We start from the raw sequence: 12,940 nt of genomic DNA on the forward strand, positions 1-12,940 counted from the left end.
TGAGAAGAAAAGAGGTCCTGGAGCAGCCTTTCTGCAGTTGTTTGGTGATGGCGGCGCGTCCCAGAGGGTGAGCAGGGCCGTCGTGTCCTCCGTCGAGCGAGGTGATCTCCGTGGGTGTCCTTTCTTTAAAGGACGGAACGAGACGTAATCCTTACAGTCTCTCTCAATACCGTTTTAATACGGGAGAAAATAAAACGCTCTTCTTCTGAGATGCGTTCAAGTGGAGGATCTAAGCTCGGAATTTCGGACGTCGGTGTGCTTCAAGGCCTTTGGATTAGCTGCACGCCCAAACCTTTAAACAAAGGGCAGCGTGTTGAAACAGGAACAGAGTTGGGTATCCTCGGACGTCGGCAGACAACGTTTGAAAGAGGCAGAACAATGAGACATGGCCGGCTTTATACCTCCCAGACTTCACACCTCTGTGTTAGGTGTGGCAAAGCATTCTGGGAGTACCTGCAAGGCATGCTGGGATAAAGAGTCTTTTGTTGTAGTTCTCCAAACATACACAGCCTGAACTTTGCCATCCTGGCTGGACCCAACACAGATGAGAAGTGGAGCTAAGAGTTGAGGCACTTCACCCTACTCTTCATAGTTCATCATTATAAAGTCTGAGGCAGAATGAAAGCATCTGTACAAACAACAAGACAGCTTATCATTTTGAACATTGAAAGAGTTTTTGTGAAAAATGGGGCTTTGTGACCTTCACCGCAGAAAGTTAGGGGGAGCTATAGAACTTTTGGCTTCACTTTTGGGGAGCTGTCATATTGTAATTTTTTCTATCCAGTTCAATATTTAAACATTATTATCTCAATTGCTTTTGAGTCTTTCTTGACAAGAAAACACTCTTGTTTTACACTTGTTTAATGTATATATTTATTTTGTTTTTGTGCACGAGCAGCTGCCTAAGTAGTATTTCTAAATACCGTAAATTCCGTACTATTGAGCGCACCTGGATATAAGCCGCACCGGCTAAAAATAAGTAAATAAATGTATTTGTACATATATAAGCCGCACTTGATTATAAGCCGCAGGTGTCCACGCTATAACAATAGCTATTTACACAGACGTAGGCTACCGGTAACATCCGCAAATACTGTAGCGTCCGTACGGACGTTAAAGGACGACGAGAGCGTTCAAATAATAACTTTTACTTAACCCGATCACTGTCGGCCGTGACCACGCCGTTTACAGCAGAGAGCAACACACGTAACTTGCCGTAACAATCCAACTCTCTCACCCAGCGTTCTCTCATACAGCCACTCAACACGTTCTCGCTGGTGCATTCACTGACTCTCCACATAATCGGAATTATGAACACATTATCAACTACTGACTTTACAACATGAACCGTTACAATACGAAGCCTAGCCGACGGTGTCTGTAACACGGCTGATGAAAAAGATGACCATAATATATTTCACAAGAAAAAGTCCATCCATTCACTGCCTCAGAATGACTTCATTACTCACTTCCTCAGTCTCTGTTGTCGCTGTCAGTGTCATCTTAACGTGCAGCAGCTCTGTTAGCTTCTTTGACAGCCAGGTCGACCGCCTTTAACTTGAAAGCTGCATCATATGTATTTCTCCGTGTGTTTTCCATGATGAGGGTGCGTGCATGAAGCGCAAAATGACTGATATTAAGATCCGACGTGACGAAGTCAAATGTTTTTGCGGCAGAAGCTCATTGTCCCCCATAAAAAATCCATGCATTAGCCGCACCGGAGTAGAAGCCGCAGTGCTCGAAGTGTGAGAAAAAAGTAGCGGCTTATAGTCCGGAATTTACGGTATTCCTTTGGTTTCAGATTTTGGCTGCTTAACACAGGTACCCTCCTTAATGGGATAATTCTGGGGGTAGTTCTACAGCTTCTTATCATTATTCTATGGGACATTTACTGATGTGAGCCTTGGTAATCCACAAGGATGAGTTTTCTTTGGCAAGGCTCTTACAAGAGCTGAGCTTTTATGTTTTAGATATTTTTGGCTTATCCCTGTATAAAATATGAGTCACAAGTCAAGGCCTGATCAGTGAAAATATCATACAGAGCCGAACACAATCATTCCAATCAGTGTTGAGGCTGCTGGGTCGAGTACAAAGACTCAGCACACCACCACCCACCATGATCACCCTGCCTTGGTAGCCTCTGGATGCTGGTAAATGGGCATGACATCCACATGGTGAGTCAGTCTAATAAGCTTTGTAAGTGAGTAGGCAGCAGTCAGGGTCATCTCAGCAGGGCCTCATTTCTTTGGCTCTACAATCCTGTGCCTTTGATCTCTCTCTGTCCGTGGGGACGCTGACAGTACAGCGTCATTTAAAGGTTCTGCTAGTGTCAACTGTGAGTGATTGTGATGGCGTACAAAAGAGGCAGGTGAGAGCTGCAGAGCTTAAAAAAAGAGGGGAAAAAACACAGGCTGGAATCAATAGTCAAGATATCTTTGATTGTTTGGATTTTCAAGTCTGAAATTAATACTGTATAAATAATAAATGCCTCCTTATCACAATCTCCTCCTTCCCTAATTTTTCTACCTCACCACCTTCCTCCACTTTCCTACATGGTTTAAAACACCCTCATTCATGCATGCTTGCACATCCCTGTTCTCAGGACTAATTACTTTAAATGAAAAAAAAAAAAACCTCTCCTTTGGGGCACCAATTTCATACATTGTCTGACGAGGAGAAATTACATGTCTAATAGAATAGAATAGTTGTGCAAATTGAAGAAATGAAACACACTTTTTCTAATCTCCATGCTACCTTAAATTAGATTTGAATTTGGACCACACTTGCACATAATGGAGTGCAGTACGACTTCTTTGGCACCTCTCCTAATTGCCCGTGGCTTTCTTTTTCCTGCAGGTCGCCTTCTGTATCAATTACCGACTCCACTGACTATCATTTTTAAGTGAGAATCCCTGTGAGGCGGGAGCATGATGTCAAGAAGACAGCTACAGTAAGTGTCAGAGCTGAACCATTTTTTGTGTCCTCCTAACACTTTTTGGAAATTAACCTTCAAATAGAACCATAAAAAGACTCTCGTGCCCTCTTCTCTGCCTCTGGAAGAACAACCTGCTGACCACGCAGAGGTGCCTCCGACAGCAGAAATATTCCTTTCAGCTCGAGAAAAAAAAACAACTTGTGAAGCAGACAGGATCCCCCAGCATGGTAGAAATAGCCCTCCGTGCCAAAAGTATTGCCCTGCCTCTTTATAAAATTACCTGCCAACCAGAGCAGTACTGGCCTGCTGCTGGCCAACTGATACACAGCCTTTTCCTCCCACTGAGTTGGCAGACTGATTTTCCACGGCTGGGGTGCAATGCCTGCCATATTTGGTGATTCCTGCATGTTCATGGGATCTAAAAATGGGGCAGTGTCTCTGCCGTGGGAAGAGTTTACCTTGTTGAGAGACTGTCTTGCCAAAAACAATATGTGTAGCCCTGGTCAGTGGGTAGAAGTTTCAAACTTGCAGGACAAATTTCCCCTTTTTCATTTCACTTTGACATATTCTGTTTTGTGTTCATATTGGAACCTGATTGCATAGTGACTAGATGATTCATGATTAATGGAGAAGGATTGGGATTAAATAAATGTATACGTCTCCTTTTTGGATTTGTTAATTGAATGAACTAAGTGTTTGAAAAACAAAATGTTGTATCAAGATATGATACGATACGTGCTGCCGACCTTTCAGCTTCTTTAACTAGAATCTATCATCAAAAACAATAGAAAATCAACTTCAAAAATACCAATGCAAAACAACATAACATACATCACTCATTTTGCAAAAGATCCACAAAAACACAGCATGCAATATAAAGGTATAAAACATATAGGACATATTCATTCTTTGTAGACTACACATTACCTTTTTACAAAAGCAGGCTTGAGGAAATGTATTTCCTGTTATGAGTCATGGTGCATGTGACCTACAAAAAGCATACATTTGAACAAAAGTCAGAAAAAAAGTCTAAACTGCTTAATAATTGACTTATAAAGATTTAAAAATAGCAATATAATCTCACCAGGGTTGAAAATCTTCAGTTGTTAAACTGACAAACCTGTTCTTCCTATTTAAATGTGTTTGACAGCCACAGACTCTAGTGCATTACTGTAAGTGTAACCCACATCATACAGTTGGAACATGGTGGTCAACCTTTTGTCACACATGATCTCCAGTAGGAGAAGAAAACACTCCCACCTCTACTGTGGAATTATTATAAGTCACATAAAGATTGTACTGTCAATAAGAAACCTGCTCCAGCCCCACTGCTTTTACACGAAGACGCAGGGTTTTCTTTTGTTTTTTAACATGTTCTCTTTCTTATTTTTTGTATTCTCTTTTAGGAAAGGAGTCTAGTGTACTGAGGAATGTTATCTTTGCCTCCTCCGTCTGAGCCCACCTGGACATACATCTGAGTTTTAGACCAGAGCGAGAGAGACAATGAGCTACAGCTGCTGGAGTTATAATAACAAACTGTACTTGCGGGAAGAGATGCTTTGGAGACAACTTCAAGAGGCTGACCTAATGGCCCAGAGGTCATGGTACTTGTTAGGTGTGTGTGTGAGTGTGTAAAAAGGGAAGAAAAAAAAGGGATGTAGGGAGGGTTGGTTTGGAAAGAATTTCGTACGTCTTGAGCAAACGTTTCCATCAAAAAGATAAAATTAGATTTGGAGCCAAAACTGCTGGCTTTGTTAAAATACAGCCTCCCCCATCATTAAACTCATTAAATGAATATATTTTACACTACATCTTGTGTTTTCAAAAAATGATGACAGCATTCATTTATTTAGCCTTTTATCTCTTCCAGTCCCAGCATACCAACTAAGATTCAATGATAAATGAGAAAAGTCTTTATCTTGTCTTATTAGGATTCTACTGCTGTGTGCTGATGTAAAACTTGGAATAAAGCTTTTATATCATACAGTAGGGAATTCTGGCAGCTGTCAAGATACTCCTGTGATAAGCCGAAGAGACGAGGCAGACATGTTGGAAGAATTGCACTAAGAATAGTAACTACTCACCAGCCCGGCCCCCTGCTCTTTGACTACAGAAGAGCCTGTGAGTCAGCACACAGCTGAGTCACTGTCCCACAGTCCCTGTGCTCCCTGCTCTGCCTCCCAGATACAGAAACCTGAACTCGTCTAGTCCTGTGTGTGTGTATGTGTTTGAGTGAGCCTGTGTGTGTAAACTACAGTATGAATAACTTACAGTGCATCCTCTGTTTGAGTACATTTGATAACTCAAAAAGTGTGTGGTTAAAGTGTTGTCTTTTAGCGTGCTTGCAACTTCATTAGGTGAAAAGAACTCATTCTGTCATTCTTTTTATCAGTGCAGCTTCAGACCAGAGATGTAAACAGTTACATTTTGATAAGCATTATATATTTTGTTTTCAGGGTAGGGAAAGTGTTGCGACTTCCAAGGCTAAGGCATAAAATCATAAACAATTCTGTTAATGCTGAACTTCATTTATGAGAAATGCTAACCTGCTCTATGAGCTTTTATAATAAATGGATAAGTGGTAAATGGAGAGTATTTGTATAGTACTGTACTGATCCTCTGACAACTTAAATTGCTTTTTCACTTCATGTCACACACGCTCATTCACAGTCATATGCCAGAGAATGTGTCCTTCAGTTTTAACTCGCCTCTTTAAAACACATTCTCACATTGCTGGCGTAACACCAAATACAGGAAATATCCACATTTGCATTGCTGTAGTGGGAATCAAACCATCAACCCTGTATTTGAAAGACAGCCAGCTACCACTGATCCACAGCCGGATTGATTTTCTCACTTACAAGTAGGGAATGATATTAAGACGTTGCGCTAATGTTGCACAAAACAGTTGTCTTATTTACTGAAGAGTGAGAACAATGAATGTGTCCCTTTACTGTGACTAGGCCAGAAACTTAGCTTACTGTATCTGGACACGACTGTAACATAAGGACCCGTACATTTATCTACAGCAGATACTTTTTCTTTTTCTTTCACGAACACACAGGAAACACTCACTTTCCCACTAAAACCCCCCCCCCCCCCCCCCCCCCCCCCCCCAGCTTACATCACAAGCATAGATCACTCAAAAGGACATCGTACTTAGATGTGGATTCAACCAATCTAAGATAAGAGCTCAGAGAAGGACATTCCCGTAAATGATAAAGAAGAGAGGTAGAAAACCTTGTCACACAGAAATACTTTGACACACAAATATAACATAGTGTTGGTGTCAGACCCGTTGAGTATCAGATAATAAAATGTTCAAAATGTAACACTCGAAGTAATTCAGCATTACTGAGGATTTCTCTTCTAATACAACATTATACCAAAGCTTCCACTGAAATGGCACAAAGTTCCCTGAAAAGAAAGACTATCAGTATTGATATCCCTAACCCTAACCCCTTTAGGCATATATGTTCCTTCTTTCCTACAGTAATCATCTCATTGTGATTTTGGTTTAGATGTCCAAATAGAAGCGTTTGAATTACCAGTAAATGTTTTATTTTCACATTAGTCTTCCCAGAAGACACAAGTCTTTGAAGCTTCAGCAGCTAAAGGTGCATTCTATGTGATTTTAAACATCATAGCTTATTTCTTGATTTGCCTGTCAGACCAATTAACCTGTTCCCCCTCTGCCTGCCTTACAATAACCCCGGCACGTTGAGGAACCACTGGCTTTTTCCGAGATATAAATGTTTTCAGAATAAATGCCTGATGCTTCTCTAAACGAGGCGGTCAGGGGACAAAAGAAGAAATGCATTACATTTACTGATACAGCGTGGAGTGTGTTGCATGGAGAATTACCTGCAATAAATGAAAGCGCAGGCAGGAGAGGGAGAGATAAAGCGAGCGGGTAAATATAGAGGAATGTGCCCACCGTTTGCAGATTTGTTGTGTGAAATAGATGGCCATTATCTGTACAGCCAGGAAGGTTTAGCAGAGTGTGAGGAATGCTAAGGTGTGCGTCCTGGTGTGTAATTAACAGATAAAACTGTTGGTTCATTAAATGCATATGCAGTGTCATGCATTAACTATGCAGGTATTGATCGTCCGGACATCTCCGTGCGCCTCCCTGCTCACCGGACTTCTGACACACTACATCCATCACCCCCGCCTACCTCCACCATATTTATAGAATTTTAATTAGCTCTGAGCTCAAGCCAACATCATTAGCTTTTCTCTCTTCTCTTTTTTTTTTTTTTTTTTTCAAGCAAACAGCCATTTATGGTAATAATGGTGTTCCGAGACAGACACAGTGGGTACTTATATCAAGGACACAGCAAGAGAGAGAGAGAGAGAAGGAGTGCAGGACAAAAAGGTTGACAGTTTAAAATGACAATGAAAAATGGAAGCAGTATAAGAAAAAAAAACAGCAGAACATGTGGAATGCAGACAGTAATGTCACCTTGGAATAATTTCACAATGATTAAATGAGTTGCTGCATTCATTCCTCTGTGAAGACAGTATCTGCAATGAGTCAATACATCCGAATCCCAAGTAGTTAGGTGCGAAGTTTTTGACAAGTGAGAAAAGTTGAGCCTTCAAACAGGCCCAGACGTTTCACAACACGTCATGTTTGAAGGCGAAAACAAGAGAGCCTCTAACAGAATACATTTCCAAGATTGCAACGATGCCACCACTGCATTACAACATGTCTATGCAGTACATGCTACATGCTACACTATACAAAGATAAGCACTTGTGGAAGCCTCTGTCCCAGTGTTTGATCACTGTCCGTTATCTGCACCAACCTTTATCAACTGGAGCCATTCAGTAGTAAGTCAGAAAAACAAGCAATATGATGATAAGCTTCCTGTAGTGATAAGATGAAAAACGCCAAAATCCCACCACTGCATTACAATGCAGCAGTGTTTCTGCAGACATAAACTACAGTGCCTTCATGCTCAGCTGTAGAGACAACGTCGGGAGGCCTTAAGACTTTGAAGTTCAGTATTAAACCAACAATCAAAAATCTCAAAGATTGTGTATAAATGCCGGTAGACAAGTCTTATATCTTTACAACATTCTGTATCCCAAAACAAAATTATATTAAAAAAAAAACAAAAAAAAACATTTGTCTTACAACCAGATGTTTGCATGCTAACACACTCACTGCCTAAGTATGTTTTGCCACATTTGCTCTCAGCCGAGTAGAGAGGCACTTTGCTGCAGCCTGCTGTAAATTCATCCTGATCCTGTGACTCACGAACCCCTGGTCTGTTTGGAGATTGTGTTTACACACACATTTATGCACAGGCAAAAAAAACACACACACACACACTCACACAATACTCACTTAAGGGTGACCTAATTAAGCCGGAGGGTAGGTGTAATTACATGCAACCTTCATCTGCCCTGTTCTCTATTGTTATGGCTACTTGCTGCCTATGGATGGGGTCAGTGTGTGCCGATGCTGCTGTCGCCCAGAGACTTTTCAATGTGTTAGCCTTGTGACTTTAAAAAGACAAAGAAAGCTTGAAAGAGGTATTTCTTGGCTGGCATGCTGCCTTAATTCACCCTTTACAATTTAATGCAATCGTCTATGAGACCGCATTAAAGCCTCTTCAGTTGGTTTGTTAATGGCAAATTATAAAATAATTATCAAGATGAATAATTCAATGTGTCTAGTGTTTTTTAGATGAGCAGCATTTTCAAGTGTGACTACTTAGAGAATTCGCCTGCACACCTTTTGCTCATTCAAGTTTAACTTTAACACTGCATGATTGTATTCTAGTAGTCTAGTTTTAAAAGCATGTTCTGAAAATTAAAAAAAAAAAAAAAAAAAAAAACCTTTATGACTTGTGAAGGCTGAAAGCATCAGAGCGATAAAAGGTTTTACCTGGCAACAACCCCGCCATTAGTCTCCAGGTTATTAATGAGAAATACTTGAGCTCATAAATATCCTGTTCACAGCTGGGGATACATGTGGTGTTTTTTTTCACCCATTAATCCTCCAGCCTTATATTACAAAGCAGTTTACAAAGTTATGTTGATGATAAACAAGCTTTTCCCCAGTTTGGTTAACCAAACTTTGATATATATGATAATGTTGTAGTCGAGAACAAACTAGAACAAACTTTAGACCAAGATACATACTCTGAGACCAGAGTGCTCCTAAATCGACACAAGACAAAAACATTTCAGGATCGAGACCTAGTCAAGACCAAAACCATAAATATGTCTGAAAGGCTTTTGAATTTGAGACGATACTGAGGCCATTAAAGTGGCCTTGAGACCATGACCATTTTGAGTACTTCAACGCTCAAAGATGGGGACTTACAATATGTATAAATTGTTTGCATTTAGACCCCTGAATCAGATAGACAGTCAACATTGTCTTTTACTTCAGTTAGAATGAACAAGGGCAGACAATTTGTATTGCCATTATTTGTTTAAAGATGGAGATTCTGCCTAAGGCTCAATTTGGTTGCATTGTCTCCTCGTCTTCACCCCCATCGACCTGACTGTGTTTCTCTCATTGTAATACAGACAGTGTGGGGCAAACTTTGCTCAAACCTACAAAACATCAATTTAGATTCTAGTGAAGAAGCAGACTGTCCAGATGTCAAGGAATACGCAGGAAAAATGTGAAATATATGAGACTGACAGACACACACTATGCAGTTGTAAATTGTTTATTACGATCTACATTGACATTCAACACCAAAGTAGGAAATTTACTGTATGCATTGTATATATAAGTACATACATATACATAAAGAATGCAAACACTTTTCCTAGAATTTAAGAACATAATCAGAGATCTTGAATAGAACACTTTCCCCAGATTGTAAAAAGAATGTATACGTGTAAACTATCTTCTCAAAAATGTTTCCATCCTCTACCTTCATCTTGCATAGCAATTTAGTTTACACTGAAAAATATATGTTACATTTCCTCTCCAGGGATGAATCCTTCAGCAACAAAGGCTCCATTAATACCGTCCATAAAAGAAGCTTTAAATCTGCACCGTGTGATCAATGTGAGTTATTACTTGGGGGTGATGGAGGTCACTGATAAGAAATGTTATCACACAAGCTGTCATCTGTGGCGGCAATTTGCTGCAGGCCCTGTTAGTAATTAATCACAGGCGCATGGTAATACATTCATCTGATCATGGAAGGATTCATCGGGCTGGACAGTGACCCTCGAAAGGTTAACACCCCCGCCCCCCATGTGTTGGTCAAGCTGTGAGACCTGTATTTGCAGGGCAAATGAGGGGCTCCTGTAGTCAATACAAATTACCATGCACATTTTAAATGAATAATCGTCCAGAAAGACTTTGAATGGGCTCAGATGTACAATAACAATGTGCAGTGATAGCTGTAGCGATACAAGTCATTTTATGATAGGAAAATACGTTTATTAGATCATAGGATATGTCTATGATTTAACTGTTCAATAAAACAAATGCAGATTTAGACAGCTAGAAATGCTGGAGGAACATCAAAAAGGACACCATTGTTTCTTCCAAAAAGGTCAGATTTGGATTTATGTATAAAGTCTAGACATATATCACACTATTCAGAAGAATTTGAACCAAAAAAACACCCATCATTTCATCCCACCTTGTTGTTATCTCTGGTGTTGGGACTTTGATTTGACCTCTTGCTGGAGAGGATGAAAGGTTAGGAGAAGGGAACGACTGCCAAATGCACTCGCATCGATTTATTCTCCTCCATCATTCCTTCACCTGCCACTCACAATAGACGGAGTGATTTCTGGGATGTTGAGCAACAATCAATGAGAGAAGAAGAATAGGAAGCCGTGCTTTGGCTGAGTAAAAGAAAAAAAAGAATCTCACCCTCATTTAAATGGAGAAGCATTGAACTGACTTTGTCACACGGCGAGCAGGGGAACAGCAGGGGAACAGGTGATCCCGCATGTAAAGCAAATAGGTCAAGGTTTCCTGTTCGCTGAATTAGATGTGGGTTGTGAGCAGGTATCAAAATAAAGCACTGTGACAGTGAGCACTAGTGTTCAGACTGACAAAGCATGGCCCAAAATCTAATCTTTCATTTTGTTTCATTTTGTAAGCCAACAAAGATATTGAATTTACCTCAACCGCTGCTGCCACACAATGCTTGATTTTGTAACAATGCACTTAATCCAACAATCAGATGATACTTTCTTGGTAAATCACTGTTTTAAAGATACAAATTCTCAAACGCACTGAGGGGTTGTAAGAATATGTTTACTAATCGCAAGTCATTTGTTAATATTTACGTTGTCATGTCAGATTTTCATTTTACCTCTAACCCTAGTTTGGGGTTTGAGGTGAATTATCAGTAATTATTCAGTAATTTCTTATTTGACATGTCAATTACTGTATACTGTAATGTATCTTCGTTTTAGGATTGAATACGTTTGAATTGAATGTATTTGTTTGGAGATGCGATTGTGCTACACTTTTTGTGATGGAACACTTGATTTATTTTTAAATCCAGTTAAATCAGGTGTACGCTGATATCTGTCATTCAACTGACACTTTTTCTGAGAATATGAGCCATGTGAACCCATCAGAGCGTGACAGATTCTTTTGTGAGTTTCTTCTCCCTTCAAACCAACTGCATGAGATATAAGGGTCAAACCATGTTGAGTTTTTTTTTATTTTCTTTTTAGCTTAAATATTATTATTTGCTGCTCTATATGTGCACCGCCTGCTGTCCACTGACTGTTGTTATGTAGCGAGACTCCTGATAGGACCCTGCTGATCCAGGACTGACAGCAAATCAATGAATTGTATTCCCTAAGCATATGTGTTGGTGGATATAAAAAATGTCTTTTGAGCTCAGTCTTAGCACATGAAAGAGATCTCCGTGTAAAGGGGTGTCGGTGTGGTTTAACTTCTCCACACTTTGGTATAAATAAACAACAAAGCGGTCACAGGGCTTAGAAAGAGATTTGCTGCTGTGCAGTATTGGATTTTTTGAGACCACAGAGGGTATATTTATTCAAAGATAATGAAGTTGTATTCCTATGTGCTCTCTTAAACATGCAATGAATGCTCTTTTTACATTGCCACTTTGTGATACAGGTGCTTAGGGACTGATGGACAGGTCTGCTTTGCAATGTTATGTGCAGAAAATATGAAATGAAAAGCAGAAAACAGTGCTTAATTTAAATTGGTAATGTTTATGTCCAGTAATTCCATCCAAAGTCCAATAATCCCTGTTTTTGATTTTTCCAGTGGAATCTAAACTTATGGATTTAAAACTTTGTAAGTATCCTCATCAATATGCAAATCTGTGTTATGGCCATTGAGCTCAGAGGGCTGAGGGGGTTGAGATTTGGCTGCATGCGATGTATCTGCAGCACCAACCTTTGGCTCATCCTGTTCTGACACCTACAGTGTCGAAACATTCCCTGCAGTCGAATGTGCAGCGGGCCAATTAAATTCCTCACTAAGACTGCGTGGTTATCAGAGCATAACCTCTGTGTGAGTCTGCGTTTTGTAGTCTGCCGAAGTCTCCCTCTGAACCCAGCCGAAGGATTGGAGGCAAGGCAAAAGCAGCAGCTCCCGCAGAAGGTGGTCTGATCAGCCTTATAGATCTTCTCTACGGGGGTTACACACCGAGAGCCAGTGTGATCCTCCATCTTTGCTCCGGCTTAATACCTCACATCAGTCCCCAAAACCAACTGACAAACACCCACGTGAAAAGGGTCTCGCCTCTTTGTGTGCGAGTGTGTGTTAGGCACTCATGGCTCTCTTCTCAAGCTCTTAATCTACCTTCTTTACCTTCCTCCCTCCCCCCTCAGCTCGTCTAACCTTGTGAATCTCATTTCTTTATGCCCAGAAACCTACACTCTACTGATGCTTATCTGTTAAATCTTTGTTTTTTAGCTGTTAAATGCGAGCAGTTGGTGATACATGACAGTAGAATTCTGCACAACGCTCTCTTTGATTATGATAAAAAGCAAACACTTTATCAGGTTCCCTTTTTT

This window comes from Symphodus melops, assembly GCF_947650265.1.
Source record: "Symphodus melops genome assembly, chromosome: 7".
NCBI classification, from domain to species: Eukaryota; Metazoa; Chordata; class Actinopteri; order Labriformes; family Labridae; genus Symphodus; species Symphodus melops.